Consider the following 15,956-nt stretch of genomic DNA (forward strand, 5'->3'; position numbering starts at 1 on the left):
AGGGTTGGAGTGACTCCCAACCAAGCTACCCAGACATTAGCCTGAGCATGCATTGTAAATTAGGCATACTGAACTCATATCAAAACTACAATTCAGCAGTATAAAAATGTGAGGCCCTTGTAGTAGACTCATGGAATTTTTCTTCTCCCCTCTTACCTTTAATGCTCAGGAGAGGTCGACATTCCCTTCAAAAAGGTTATGCAAACCTTGATACTGACTTCCGGTCAAGATCAGGGGTGTAGCTTAGTCAGTGAAATTTCAAAAAAAAGCAGTGAGCCACAGGGTGAATGTGTGAGGTGGCAAACTTTCAGAATGGATTGTTCCCACAAGGAGTAGGCTCTGTACTGATTTTCATTAGTTCTGCCTCTGGGAGTCATTTAGAGTTTTGCGGGCAGGAACTGTGTTGCAACTGCAACTGAGTACTATGTCTGCCAAACTCAAAGTCCACCTGCCTTATTTTTGAGGCAGGTTTTACGCAGACTGAGTACATTTTACCTAGTCAGTGTAAAACGTCCTTCAAGGGCCTAGCGGAGCAGGTGGTCTTGAAAGAAAGCCATCCACCCATTTGCCCTTTTTAAAAGTGGGCTGTCGGATAGCTTTTTTTCCTTTTATGCTTGGTTTTGTACATGGACCATCACTGCCTGGTATATCCTGGTGGCGAGAGACAGTAAAACAAGAAAAAATACCCCCCACATGATGGGGGGAAAACTAATGTAGGGGCTATTATTATTTTTTATTTTTCAACAACAAACTTCCTCTCTAGGAGTTCATTTTGGAAAATTTTTAAACTTTGGGAAAGTTTGCCAGCCAGTCATGATAAACCAAGCAGTCAGTTAAACTTTTCCTACATTGACCAGAACCGTGGTGACAGCGGTTCCTGTCAATGTAAAGGATGCCCACTGGGCTGGCAGACATCTCTACATTATTGTTGTATGGCGTTTTAGGATCCGAGTGAATTTTCCCTATTCATGCCCTTATATAGGTACAATTCAAACTGCCCTATTATAGGCATAGAAGTCATTCCCTTATTTAGAAATAGCTCATGCAGACAAAATACAGACATGGCTACTTCCACCCGTATCAAAACGTCACAACGATTTCTTGGAAAATCGGCTTAAGCAGTCAAGGACCTTCCCTTGCTTGAATATTGATTTGTCCAAGAACTCATGTACTTTACAAAGAACTACTATTCCCTTGGGGTTCTTTCCTGACATTATTATGCCTGGCTTTACACCAAATTAGACACCTTCCAGGTATAAATATGCCTTCACTTGCTCGACACGGTGGTTCGGAGCAGTTCGACTATCTACTTGCCCAACGCAGCTCGCTACAGCAAGTGCAGAGGAAGTCTACCCTCCAGCTGACGCACTGATCGAGAGGCTGCATTTCTCCCGGCGAGAATCCAGCTCCAGTGTTTCCAAGCTCCCCTTGCGGGGTGTTGGGAAATCGAGTCCGGAGACCGAGAAACCAGACCTCCTTCATTCTAAACTAAAGATATGGAGCTGATTAGAACCTAGAGAAACCTTGGATAGATTCTTGGCAAAGAAAAACTAAACTTATGCTACACCACACTTACTCCTTCCCGCATACTAGGCTTAGGTTAGGTACATTGCGGTAGGCGTATTTTAGAAGCACCAGTTGAGTACTTTTTAGCCTTTGTTATTTATGTATGTATTTATATATGGTTTAGAAACCATACAATGCTCTTACAGTATTATTTTATAATATTGTTCTCGCTGTACACATTATACTTTGCAGTGTGCATTACGATTGTAGTAGTTCACTTTTCTTGCATGAGAAAAAACACTGTTCAATAAAACCTTTTATTGAAAACGCCCGTCTCTCTATTTCTCTGCACCTCTGTAGAAACGAAGCATGCACAATTGACTGAGTGAAATACTTATCTATTGTTTCTGCGACTCTAGAGTACTTTTCTTATTCTTGGGAAACAAGGTTGTCATGTTTATGCGGTTGTCAGAAACTAATCCCTTCTTGTGAATTCGAGAAAGTTTCTAGTGACCTCTGAGCTATCTGGCATTCATTATTAAGTTTTATATATTTGATAGAGACCTATTAGACCTCAGTCCTACGTCTAAACTATAGGATACATTATTCCAATGTGCAGAGCCTATTGGGAATATAGGAACTACACTACATGGCACCCAACGTTTGGTAAGGCACTAATTCAAAATGAATACGGGTCAGAGCCTGCTTTAAATCTAGGTATGAAATTACTGAAAGATTTCAAACAGGTCTCAACAATAATATTAGCTAATATTAAAGGTGAAGCAGCATCTGTGGCGATCCGCCAAAAGTTAAGGGAATTTGATGTAACAGAGCAACCTCAAGAACACCTAGCCAGAATAATTGAAAAATCCTATGAAGAACTAGGTAGAGACAGTTTGGGTGGTAAACCAGTAAAACTCCAGCTGACTGAAAACCCTGAAAAGGTCTTTATTAAAAACACTCTCACTACTTCTAAAAAGAAGTAGGAGAACACTCAACAAACTTCTAAACAAAAGCGTTCTCAATGCCGAGGTAGGTCTCCTCAAAAGGAGCCCCCTGAAAGGAGGTATAACCTCAGGAATAGGGATAATTTGAGAAAACCTAATAGATATCAAGATACTGATACACGTTCCTCTCGTACCTTTCAGACTTCATCACAGAAATCGGAAAGAAGAGGACGATCAGAACAAAAGGAAGAACACGTGAAGTCCAAAGACGATCAACCCAATCCAAAAAATAAGAAAACTCAATTCACCAAAAAGAAGGTAGCAGGTCTTAAAATTTGACATGCCGAGGATCTTGAGGACACAACTCAAGAACGGGGAATGGGCTCAGACAATGTTAACCGTTGCCGTAGCTCGCAAGATTGTGAAGGATCATCTGGAGACAGTGGGCTTCAATGAGTACATCCAAGTTGAAACTGCTGATACCAGGGTTAGTGTCCCACACAATTAATATGAAATAGCACTCCGGATGGAGGGGGATATAACTAGAAAAATAAGAGTGCTCTTTTGGGAGAAGCTCTCTAAGGGTTATGACATTCTTCTAGCTAAACAAAACTGGCCACCTGAATTTGTCAGGGAGTGCCCACATGGCGAAGAAATCATTATGCCAGCCTTCTCCAACCACATTTCAATTCATAAAAAATACACATATGCCAGAAAATGGGCAGTTGCCCAGGCACCTGCATTATATAAAAATCATGTGGAATGGGATGAGGATTCTCCTCCACATAAAATCACGTTAAAAACTTAACTAACTGCACAAAGGCAGTACCCAGTTAAGCAAGAAGCTAAAAACAGGTCAGGGAGATCTTAGATCAACTTGAATACCAAGGGTTGATTGAAACATGCACCGCGTCAATGAATAATCCTTTGTTTCCTGTATCCAAACCAGACAATTCATATCGTCTAGTTTTGGATTACACACATATAAACTCCTGTTTCAAAACTTTTCCAGTACAAAATGCACACAGTGCAGCACTAATGAATAACATTGTGTGTAAAAAATATAAGACAACATTAGATATTTCTAATGGTTTCTTCTGTCAAAATATTGCACCAGAAAGCGGGCATTTGACCGCTTTCTCAATCATGGGGACACAGTGTCAGTTCTGTCCTATCCCACAGGGATTCAAGAATAGTCCAGGGTTATTTTCAGCCAGAGTAACAGAGCTACTACAGACGTATGATGATGAAGCATTATCGTATGTCGATGACATCTATCTAACAGACAATGACTTAGACAGGCACTTGCACAGGGTGAACACCATAATATTGGGCTTCGCCTCTGAGGGGTACAAATTCAATTTTAAAAAATCACGAATTGCCCACCTCAACGTCCTGTTTGTAGGATATGAATTATCAAGTGAAAGCAAAAGCCTGGCGGCAAACTTTTTTGAGAAATGTGCGCTGCTCCAACCTCCAAAAACGCTGAAAAACGTAGTCCATTCTAGGTTTCCTAAATTTCGGAAGAACTTACATTCTAAATTATGCAGAAAGGGTTAAACATCTCTACGAATTAATCAAACCGGATTTCAAACACATTTTTTGGACTCAAAAACACACAGAAATTTTGCGTTCAGTGCAAACAGACATGTTAGCAACCACACATTTGCAAACACGCGTAAATATACGCAACTTAGTAATCCGAATCATTCCAGGAAGATGCAGATTCACTTACTTAACCTTTAACCTTTAATGATGGGGAAAAAGTACCAATTGCTTATTAAACACACTTGTACACACAAGCAGAAATAAAATTCACTTCTACAGAAAAAATTCTGACCGGTTCAAACTGCAGTAGCAAAAGAGAGAGCCCTCGCACAGGGAAAACGCATAATGGTCGTTACACCTGTACCTGCTTTAGAAGCAGTAAAAAAAGCGAGCATTCAGAATGCAAAAGCTTTACATCCAAAATGGATACAATGGGTTAATTCTATTGCTGCAACAGACGTTGAATACGTTTTTGACCCTTATTTGAAAACACAAGAATTTCTACAGTATGAACAAGAATGTCCTCTGCCTACTGAAATTCTGCCTCTAGAACAGTATGAATGTATCATTTATACTGACGGATCAGCACAGCCCGCTATTGGGGGTAAACAAGCTTATAGTGCTGCGTGCGCGATCGTTAAAGGTCACTGGCGTGATGGTAAATTCCGACCTATGTGACAAAAACACAATCTCTCGGAGATTGTACAGCTCAGCGAGCTGAACTACAGGCTTTCAAGATGGCGCTCTAAAATACAGTTCGCGAATTGCCCACACTCATAGTGTGCGATTCATATTATTGCGTTCACTCTTATAACGAATACTTGCAGAACTGGATTGAAAACGGTTTCAAAAATGCAAAAGGTGGCACAATCAAGCATAAATTGCTTTGGGAACAAGTAGTTCAGTTACGAAAAGAACTACAAAAAGCTCACGTGATCCATACACTGAGTCATCTGAGCTGTGGCGCGGGGCAGCGGAAAGTGAGTGGGGGTCCTGGCCCTGTGTAGGCCCTGTGAGTGGTGCGGGCCCTGCAATGACTGAGCTGCAGAAAGCTGCAGGGATTTGGCGGCCTCTACTTGCTGGCAGAGAGGCGAGGAATGAGACCTGGGTGTGCTGCGAGACCCCTTCTAAGGTGAGGTGCGGCCTGGCCTCGTCCCCTCGGAGGACTGAAGTGTACCCTAGAGATTGTCACACATTAACTGTGGGGTGCGGGGCAGAACAGGTGGTCAGCCCCCCTGTTAGACAACACGTTGTGGCTGGTGGTACAGCCCTGGATCAGCCATCCAATGTGCAGGGCCTAGGAGGTGGTGTACCTGAAGCGACCGGAGGAATCGGAGGCCACAGAGGAGTTGGAGAGAGCTGTTTGTCACCGGGCAAGGAGACTCTGCTGGCCCACAGATTAGCGCGGTAGGGAGTGGACGACATTTTGAGGGAGGCGACATTTTGAGTGGGTTCGGCACTGGTGTGGAGCGCTCTTGGCGCAAGTGGTGAGCCTGAGGACTGAGGACGTGCCTGACAATAGTAAGTGGGGCACCTGGGGATTTCTAGTGGGACTCTGCGAGTCTGGGACTTGGGAGACGCTGCCAGGAGAGTGCGGCCCCTGTTGAGGGGCTGATCAAACGCGCTGCCACGAGCGGACCGACCAGGACCTACCCAGGTGCAGCCCTGTCGTGGTGGTGCTGCACGCAGTGGTGGAGCAATAGAGCTGGAGCGCCTAGGGACTATCAGGTGTACCTGGTGGGGTCGTGGCGTGCCAGTACTGACTCTGCTGAGAACAGTGAGAGGCCCGGGAGGTCCTGCTGGGCAGTACACCTGAGAAGAAAAGACAGTGGTGCGGGGCCCCAGAACAAGCAAGGAGTGGCAGGAGAACCCCCGCACTGACCAGAAGGCACGTTGAGGGCTCTCTGGTACCTGCGGCTGGCACATAGTAGATGGTTCTCCCCAGCCTTTGGGACTGTGCATCGGGCCCCTGAGGAACGGGCTGTGGAACGCTAGCTGTTGCTCAGGAAAAAGCCCCCCCCCCCCCCCCCTTGGAATGCTCTGTTAGCCACGCGACACAGCACTCTTTCATTTAGACGGCTGGAGGGGGCTCTGGTCCGGAGGATCTGCAACTGGTTGTGCCCTCATAGCCTGCAAACAGCTTGTGGATGTTAACTGCTCAACAACTTGCGATGGGCCGGCTGCGGGACAAGTCGCAGCAAGGACAGACGCAGGCAGGGAGCTTGGACCCCCAACAAGGGCGCCACACTGGGGACATGGAGCCGCAAGCAGCGGCCCTCTCGGCCAAGATGGACTCTGTACTAGCGGCGGTGGAGAGGATTGGCACTACCCTGGACCATACCAAGGAGACCCTAGAAACGAGGATCGACAAGGTCACGTCGGACTTCACCCCCCTCCACGCTGACCACTGTAAGCTGGCTGAGAAAGTTGCAGTACATAGTCAAACACTTCAGGAGCTCCAGCTCGTTACCCAGAGTCACACCGCAGCGCTGCAGGACATGATCGACCGGGCCCATGCACTTGAAGATCGGATAGACGACACGGAAGGGCACTCCCGGCGCAATAATATCCGCGCGGTGGGGAAACCCGGAGCAGTACGTTGAGCGCTGGTTGCGTGACCTCCTGCCACAGGGGGCACTATCTCAACAATTTGTCGTGGAAAGGGTGCACAGACTACCGGCACAGAAACCCAGACTGGGGGCCAGACCCCGCCCATTCCTCTTCAAACTTCTTAATTACTGGGACAGGGACATGGTCCTGCGTGAAACGTGGGAACTAGGTGACCTGAATGTGGGCAGCAGCCGAGTTATGTTCTTCCTGGACTACACAGCAACTGTGCAGCAGCGAAGAAGTAATTACATGGCGGCGAAGCGTCAACTTAGGGAACTGGAGCTGCCTTACTCCCTGCTGTTTCCGGCCCGGCTGAGAGTGGTCCAGAAGGAGGGAACCCGCTTTTTCGATTCCCTGGCGGATGTGTGTGATTGGCTGGTGGGGTCGGGGCAGTGGACAGGAACGAGACCTCCAGATGCAGAGGTCGGCAGCTGACCGGAGAGGCGGTCCAGAAGGCGTAGGCGCCGGGGGGCACACCAACTTGCAAGACCGAGCGCAGTAGCGCCCAGCCCAGAGAGAATCAGAATGGAGCGGCAGTAGGTCTTTGAAGCGGTGGCGACCCTCGGGACACTACATGGCGGTGACCGCATGGAGGCCTACATGGGCAGAACACATGCTAGGGCGGACAGAGTGGGTCGCCTATTGGCTTGGTTGATACGGACGAGGAACGCCGTGCCCCGATAGGAGCAATTTGCAGGGTGGACGGGGTGCTGGTGTATACACAACGCAAAATCCACCGGGCCCTCACTGACCACTATAAGCAGTTGTACAAGGCCAAAGGTGTTGGCCCCAGTCACCTGCTAGAGGGGTTTTTGGACTCTATCTAGCTGCCCACACCCTCCGAAGAGCATAAGGAAGCACTTAATGCACCTCTCTCCCTAGAGGAAATTGGGGAGGCGATCCAGTCAATGGCATCCGGGAAAACGACGGGGCCGGACGGTTTGCCAGCTGAGTATTATAAAACATATTGTGAGACCCTGGCGCCGTTACTTCATGTGCTCTATAACAGAGCGGTGGAGGAAGGATCGTTACCCCCTTCAATGCTGGAGGCGTTCCTGGTCTCCCTGCCTAAACCGGACAGAGACCCTACGGCTTTAGGATCATATAGGCCTCTGGCGATGCTCAACGGGGATTATAAAATCCTCGCAAAAGTATTGGCGGAACGGTTGGCACCTGTGGTCCTCCACTTAGTACACGCAGACCAGAACAGGTTTGTCCCTGCGAGGTCCACGTTGTTGAACCTTAGGAGGTATTTCAGCGTGGCAGCCGAGGCCGCACATAAATGGCCCAGGGCGGGATGTCTTATCCTAGATCTGGAGAAGGTATTTGATTGCCTAGAATGGGGTTACCTGTCGGCAGTGCTGTTGAGATATGGGTTGGACATGGGGTTCCTCCACATGGTCGGCCTGCTTTACAAGAATCCCATAGTCCGTGTGCGGTTAGGCCCTTACATCTCTAAAGCGGTATCGGTGGGCTGGGGCAATCTGCAGGGGTGCCCTCTGTCCCCGTTGCTGTTCGCACTGGCCATTGAGCCCCTAGCGGTGTCTATACTGGCGACTCTGGGGGATGGTATACCACTTGGGGATGCGGTTCACCAGGTGTCGCTCTATGCTGACGACCTGTTGGTGTATGTGAGAGATGTGGGGCACATGCCGGGGCGACTGGCCCAGCTGCTGCTGACCTTCGCCACTATCTCGGGGCGTCGCGTGAACGCGGGTAAATTCTGTCTTAACGCTTTTAGCGCAGGGACTGCGGAACAGGGATACTGTCTCTACGATAGGCCGGTCCAGTGGGCAGAGGGTACCTTCCGATATCTGGGGATACAAATCTATCGTAGCCCAGCTGACCTGTTTGATGGGAACCTGGGAAGGGCGGTCACGGCGCTTAAATTGCAGGTGCTCCTTTGGAGTGCACTTCCACTAACGGCTACGGGTAGGGTGGTGCTTGCCAAAATGGTAATACTTCCCTGTCTCCTGTACTACTTTGTTAATTTGCCGCTATATATTTCGGCCCCCTTCTTTAACATGCTCAATAGGATGCTGCGGGACTTTGTCTGTCTGGGGCACAGCTAGACACAGGCTGGCGCTTTCTGAATTATTCCAGCCGACAGACCGGGGTGGCCTGGCTGCTCCCTGCTTTGAGCACTACTATCTGTCCGCTCAACTGCAGTGGGTTGCTCGCTGGCTAGCGGACAGGGGAAGAGATGACACAGCCACAACAATGCAGCCTTACTCACTAGAACACACAATCAGACTTTTCCATCCCCTTGCTAGAGTTACGTGGCCGATGCCGCTCCTATTGGCGGTGGCGTACAAGTGCTACCGAAGGGTCCTGTATCTTACCCGAGCTGCCGTTCCGTACGCACCGGCCATACCTCTGGAGGGTTCCCCGAGCGGTGGAGGGGTGCTTGCGGCTCCTGCGCTTGCGGAATGGTGGGAGGCCGATGTCCGTATGCTTGGAGATCTATACCGGGATGGTGAGCTCATGCCATACGTAACCAGAGTGGGGTAAATAACGGTGATGGATTAAACCCAGATCTTTTGACTGGGTGTGAGTGTTTGATTGATTCAGATGCTCCGTCCATCACCACCCCCTTTTGTACCGCTTTTGGCCGCCATATGTGTGGCAGGGTATACTCAGACGTGAGTCCCTTGCTCACTTTGCCACTGGATTCAAGCAAGCCGGGCTAAAGACGGCTGGAATGCCAGAAACCGGTCCTCGGAAGCTTGTTTCCGGTCCAGGGAAGACCTGGCTTGGCAGTTCGGGCTGGACTGTTCCCATGAGGCACAGGGTGAGACTGATTTGCATTTAGCCATGTCTGAACTGGGGTGGCAGAGTGGGCTAAAGAACGGTGATGGAGTAAACCCAGATCTTTTGACTGGGTGTGAGTGTTTGATTGATTCAGATGCTCCGTCCATTACCACCCCCTTTTGTACCACAAGACTCTGGTGGCAGAAGACGGGCTCCCTAACCATGCAATACCTACACATCATGGGGAGAGGCAGGCACCTGGTTTGCTGTTTCACGGCATCGCTGAGGGAGCAAACGGCTATCAGCTTAGGCCCGCTTCGATGAAAATGGGAACTGGACCTGGGGCGGCCGCTGGTGGATAGGCGAGTGGGAAAGAATACTCAAAAGTCCCGTGCGCATCCCCAGAAACATGCAGTTTCGCCAAAATCAGTTGTTCATTGTCAACAGGGCTTATCTCACACCAGAGCTGATCAACCGGTATTTTCACCTTAATGATGCACTGTGCCCTAGGTGTAACGAGCTGGGGGCGGGGTTCTTACATATGCTGTGAAGCTGTCCTGGGTTAGGCAACTACTGGCGTGCGATTAGTGGGCTGTTACAGGGTAGCACGGGTCATACCATACCCTTTGAGTGGCCCGAATACATCTTACACCACTTTAAGAGGTCCCCCAAAGACAAGGTAAAGTCCCGATTCTTGGATCTCGGGCTCGTCGTAGCAAAACGTCTCCTCACAAAGAGGTGGAAGGCGAACGACCCGCCGCACATACGAGCATGGAGTTCCTCCTTTCAGGCATGGGCTAGGGCAGAGGGGACTGCCATCCGTAGAGAGGAAACATTGGGGTTGAGGAAGAAACCAATAGCGGCCCACTGGGAACAGATGCTCTGTGCGCTACAGCGGCTGGACAGGGAAGGCCACATGAGACACGTGGGGCAAGTCGGTAATGACCACACAGGCGAATGCATGCCACAGGCTGTTGTACTGACGGGATAGCCTGGTCCCACTTTCTCCTAACCTACTTGGGCGCGGGTGCAACTACACTAATACAATTATGACTGAGGAGCATATAAGGGGTCCCGGGGGGCGAGGCGTGGGGGGCAAAGGTGAGAGGGGAGGGAGTTTTGTAAGTACAAATGGTTTGTTCCTTTGTTTTATGAGTGAAACATCTGTTTCATTGATCGGATCAGCATTGGACTAAACGAGTGACGAGAGGTTGACACACCGCTTTTCTACTGCAATTTAAAGACTTATCAGAACTGGCAGAATGCAATACAGCTAGCTCCTGGGTGAGCGTTCCTTGTCTTATACGTAATGACGTTTAAGCGCACGTTAAACTAATGTGGCCATGTGCCCATGGTTTGATTAGCAAGTTTCACACGACTGCGAACTTCTGTATGAATTGCCTGTTATTATTGAGTGCAATCTGAAAACAATAAAAACAGATTTATAAAAAAAAAAAAGATTTGCGTGTCTTTATTGGCACATACGCAGCCGGCACGCTACATTCTGAATAGGGTCCTGCGTTTAGCGCAAAAGCTTACAAGGAGGCCATGGCCAATCTGGGCGTTGCATTGCGGTATTCTAGACCGTTCCATCCTGAGGGAAATTCGGTTGTGGAGAGAAAAAACCGTGACATAAAGCAATCTATATCAGCTAGGGTAGTAGGCTCGGGTGACGGGTGGGTCAAATATCTAATAAGTGTCCAACGTAGTCTTAACAATCTGCCAAGAAGTTCTCTAGGGGGAATCACTCCATATGAAATACTTTTTGGAACTAGAATGATTGTCCAGGACCTTGATCGTCACACTTCAGTGGTAGAACAAAACCTTTTGATATCAAAGATCGTTTGGCTGTTTTGCAGGACTTAAATGAAACAAGAAAAAGTCAAAGCAATGTATTCCGGAAGCCAAAGACCACTGAAGAAAAACCAGCCGTCCCAGCAAGGCCTGTCTGGATTTCAAAGATTGGGGATCTAGTCAGAGAAAAGATCGCGGACGAGAAGAAATTTGGGCCTTCTTACAGAAAACCAGTACCTGTTTTACCGATTCAGGATCAAGAACAGTACTTCTGCCGCCCCTTGCTGGAAGAAAGGAGAACAGGTTCGTATCTATCGACCTGGTAAAACCACATCATAAGTAGTAGGCCAAGTGGACTCCAACGATGTAGCAGACACCCGAATCTGGCTACAATCCAAGAGGTTCAGACTGAGAGACTGATAACATTTGAAGACTCTGCAGCACAGAACAAAGGACTATGTAACAGAGCCATGGAACTTGTGCCTCTTGAGACCAAAATAACAGTTCGTCAAGAAACACCTGTCTACAATGATATAGCATCCGAGTATACTAATATGATAAGTGATCAAGTGATTCCAGTGATTTCATCGAATCCAGAAGCAATCCCTACAATTGACAGAACTGCCTCTGGCTATTTCATTAACTTTAATACTTTTTCCGAGGATCCCAGCGAACCTGAAACAACGCCAGTAAAAAGAAATTTTAAATACAAGTAACAGAACTTTTTCATCAACTGGAAAAGACTTATCTAATTTCACCATGGATTGAACTTTGGATTGTGTTGGGTGTACTTTTTCTTCTACTTTGGGTGACTCTTATATTTACTGTGGGAATGCTGATAAATGTAAGATATGTTAAAAAGGACACAGCAAGTAAGAACATCAACTTACTCCTCAAGTCGCACAAATCATCTCATTGTGAACAAAGAGACTTGTCATCAGTGAACATCACTGCCGTTCCTATACCTGGTGGTATAGCTTGGGATAGAACTGATTATGACATTCTTGGTCCGGCAGAGCTGTTGAAGATTCCACACCAATTCAAGGTTTCCTTGAGTGATTTTGTTTCACCCAGCACATTTTCTGATGATTGGGACTTTGAGACTGTTAATAATATGTCAGACTTAGAAATGTCTGCAAAATTTACAAATCATGAATATTTAGAAGGTTCATCAGACTATGAACAAATGTACTGTTATAATCACTATGGTCATAATTTCTTGCATAAATCTGCAAATCCTAGAAATGTATTTACTTATAACCAATGAGAACATTGTCCTACGCCCCCAAAGGGCAGCTCAAAAACATTTTATGAAGGGGGGCGTGGCCAGCAGCATGGCCGGCTAAGACGTGCTCCTCCGTAGCTCCGGGCGAACTGCACTAAATCCGGCTTCAAACTAATGCCCTGAAACCCCGTTTCCACTCAAATATAAACGTAAGGGTACTGTGCTCCCTTGGGGGCAACAACTGTTCGATTAAGCCACAGAACTGTGCTGAAAACAGCGGAACGGCGACTGACCCGGCCCGACCAAGAAAACAAAGATGGCGGCGACGCGCTGATCGGACGAGATCTGCCCGGAGAGGGGAGAGCTGCTGGGGCCTCCCGACAGGCAAGGGGACAGCTGCCGAGTGAAGGGGGTGAAAAGGATCGGCCCCTCCGGACAGCGAGACATTTCAGGAGGGACTGGGGATAGCGATCACCGTGGCCCTGGGCCCAAGATCGACTGCGTGCTGCATCCTGAGAGGCAGGGATGGAGGCCTAGGCGCCCTGGCAGAAGCGCAGACTACACTCGCCGCCGCGTAACCCGGGGCCGGTAGGGAGCGGCTAGAGGGGGAGAGACGGAGGCATACCCCAGCGGACACCTGCCCTTTCCGTATAGTGGCCCGACACAGTGATCCAAGGTGGGAAGCTGCATCATAGTGGTCGGTCCCTGTGGAGGTCGGTGGGGCCCGGACGGACTGAGAAGCGCTACACCCCAGCTGAGACGCCGGCCTGGGCCGTGGAATACCACCTGGAACTGAAACATAGGTCGGGCACGGAGAGAGGCTGCAGGCACGAGATACAAGAACCCGAGGCCACGGACCTACAGTATAGGTGGCAGGAGGTGTAGGCTCCACGTGGAAGTCGCCACTCACCGTCGACAGCCATGGGGAAGAGAGACCCGATTTCCAAACCTCCCAAACAGGGCCCGATGGACAACTGTGCTGCGCCGCGGCAGCCCACTGAGACCGCGCCTACAGAGTCCATCATGCGCTCGGATACAGACTTGTTGATGGCGGCCATCCAGGCATCCAGGACCGATATTCAGGAATCTCGGGCAGCCCTGGAGGTTAAAATCGGTGAAGTTGGGTCAGAAGTAACGCTACTGAGGCAAGATTTCCGGAAGTTGACGGAAAGGGTGACTACGGCAGAGACGCGAGTATGAGAGGCGGAAGACTCGATCACCACACTGAGGAAAGATATGGCGGAACTCCAGGCCTCCCATCTCAAACTACTGTGGAAGGTGGACGATGCAGAAAACAGGGCGCGGCACAATAACCTGCGCTTTGTCGGCTTTAGAGAGGGAATTGAGGGGACGGACATGGCAGCCTTTCTCCACTCCTGGCTAACGACAACCTCCCCGGCGGCGCAGTTCTCGACTTGCTTCATCATCGAAAGGGTGCATAGGGCCCTGCTGGCAAGACCGCTGGAGGGAGCGAGACCCCGGCCTGTCATCACACGTTTCCTCAACTTTGCAGATCGGGATCTGATACTGCGAGAGTCTAGAAAGCTGGGGGAGATCCGTGTTGAGAACACTAATATTATGATCTTCCCAGACTACAGCCAGGAAGTACAGAAACAACGCCGCACCTTTGACGCGGTCAAAGCAAAACTGAGGGACCTGAACATTACCTTTATGCTGCTCTTCCCGGCAAAGTTAAAAGTAATTTACAAGGACAAAGCGCACTTCTTTAATCATCCGGAAGATGCCTGGCAATGGCTGGAAGAGCGACCCATATTTCATAGACAGGAGAACAACAGAAGAGATGGACCGGACAGGCCGACCGCTCGCTGTGCACAGTGGGAGCGGCCGAGGCCCCAGCGACAGAGGGCCCAGAGAAATTAGAGGCTGACACCACTTACGCCCTACCCGGGATGTGGCCCGACGGACAGACAACGAGGACGATCGACTTCACCCGGAAAGAGAGGCGCGACGGGATCTAGGTTCAGATCCCTGGACAACACTGCCCGCTCGGAAAGAGAGGATTTAGAAGCACACTCATCGGGTGGAGAAGAGAGAGGAACACGCTCCGTCCACCCATTGGAGAAAGCGATCCGGGAGCTGGAGCAGGATGCCTCGGGACACACAACTGATCCCCGACCGGACATACAGGACTCACAGTCCTAAACAGGGGACGCCAGGGCGGCAGAGATTGCAGCTCGTCGTTGAGGAGACACGCAAGTTGATGAACCCTCCTTATACCTATTGTTTACATTGGTTATTGACTTTCCTATGCACACATTCCTTAGCTCTGACTTTCGAAGCTGTTATACTGGGAATGTATTATATGTTTTGCATTGAGCTGGGTAACGTAGGTTGAAAGGGAGGGGGACCCTCTCCTGCTGACAGTTCCGCCTCGGAGAGGGATGGGACTGAAAGGAGTGGGGAGGGGGGAGGGGGGAGAGTTCGGTTTGGTTGACACTGATAAGTTGGGTTGGTTGGGGTAGGGACGGGGTGGGATCGTTGGGAAGGGGCGGGTGGATGGGAAGGAGGAGGGAGATTGACGATATGAGTATTGTAGTCACTTGTCGGGCAGGCACACACGCTAACCACCATACACCACCAGGAATTTTCCTTTACCACCTGAAATTCTTTGGCACACGAGGTAGGCAACACTTCTACACTCCACGGCCTCTACTGGCACGAGGCGTCAGGGGCCCTCTGCTGAGATTGCACCAAGATAGCAATGGGGACTCCGGATAGAAACACGCCGCATGGGGAGGTTCTTAAGGTGATGACCTGGAATGTTAATGGCCTTGGCTGTAGGATTAAGAGAGGTCTGGTCAACAAATACATAAAACGCTCTGGGGCGGACGTGGTACTCCTACAGGAGACACATCTGAAGGGCACGAGATGTGCCTTCCTAGTGAGAGGGCAGTACACAGTCCTGGCCCACACTGGGTTTACCTCTGGCTCAAGGGGGGTTCAATACTGATAAAGAAATGCCCACCAATGAAAGTAGCGAAAGTCTGGACCGACCCAAAAGGGACATGTGTAGGAGTTGGAGGGACGTGGGGAAGGAGGGAATATACGTTTATCTCGGCCTACGCTCCACCCAAACTGCAGACAGATACGCTCCGGGGTATATCAGACATAATACTTAACACATCGGACACAGTGCAGATCCTTGGTGGGGACTTCAACGATGTCATGAGCCCGCCGTTAGACAGAACAGGGGATCGCGATCGCCCCGCGACCCTTACCCCGTTGGCCAAAACCATGAATACCCTTGGCCTCCTAGATGTATGGAGGTGGCTACACCCGACGGCGCAGACGTTCTCCTACTTTTCTGGAGCTCACAAAGTTTATTCCCGCCTTGACTATATTTTCATGCCGAGACAGATGCTTCAGGTATCCGATTCAGTGGAATACTGTGCCAGAGGGGTGTCTGACCACTCGCCACTGGTATTAGCCTTGGGCAGAAAGAGACGGACCGGGCCTAGCATCCTTCGGCTCTCGACATGGGACCTGCAGAACCCAGAGCTCCTGAGGGGACTGCGAGCCGATGTTAGGGTATACCTGGCTGATAATGTCGGGAC

At 49.6% G+C, this 15,956-nt stretch overlaps 1 protein-coding gene across 2 annotated transcripts in view; it reads left to right on the forward strand.

Moving 5' to 3' along the window:
* LOC147727720 (uncharacterized) overlaps window positions 1-15,956 on the forward strand; it is a 155,724-nt gene that overhangs the window by 12,552 nt on the left and 127,216 nt on the right. The window lies entirely within an intron of this gene.

This window comes from Lissotriton vulgaris, chromosome 3_1 (assembly GCF_964263255.1).
Source record: "Lissotriton vulgaris chromosome 3_1, aLisVul1.2, whole genome shotgun sequence".
Classification (NCBI taxonomy): domain Eukaryota; kingdom Metazoa; phylum Chordata; class Amphibia; order Caudata; family Salamandridae; genus Lissotriton; species Lissotriton vulgaris.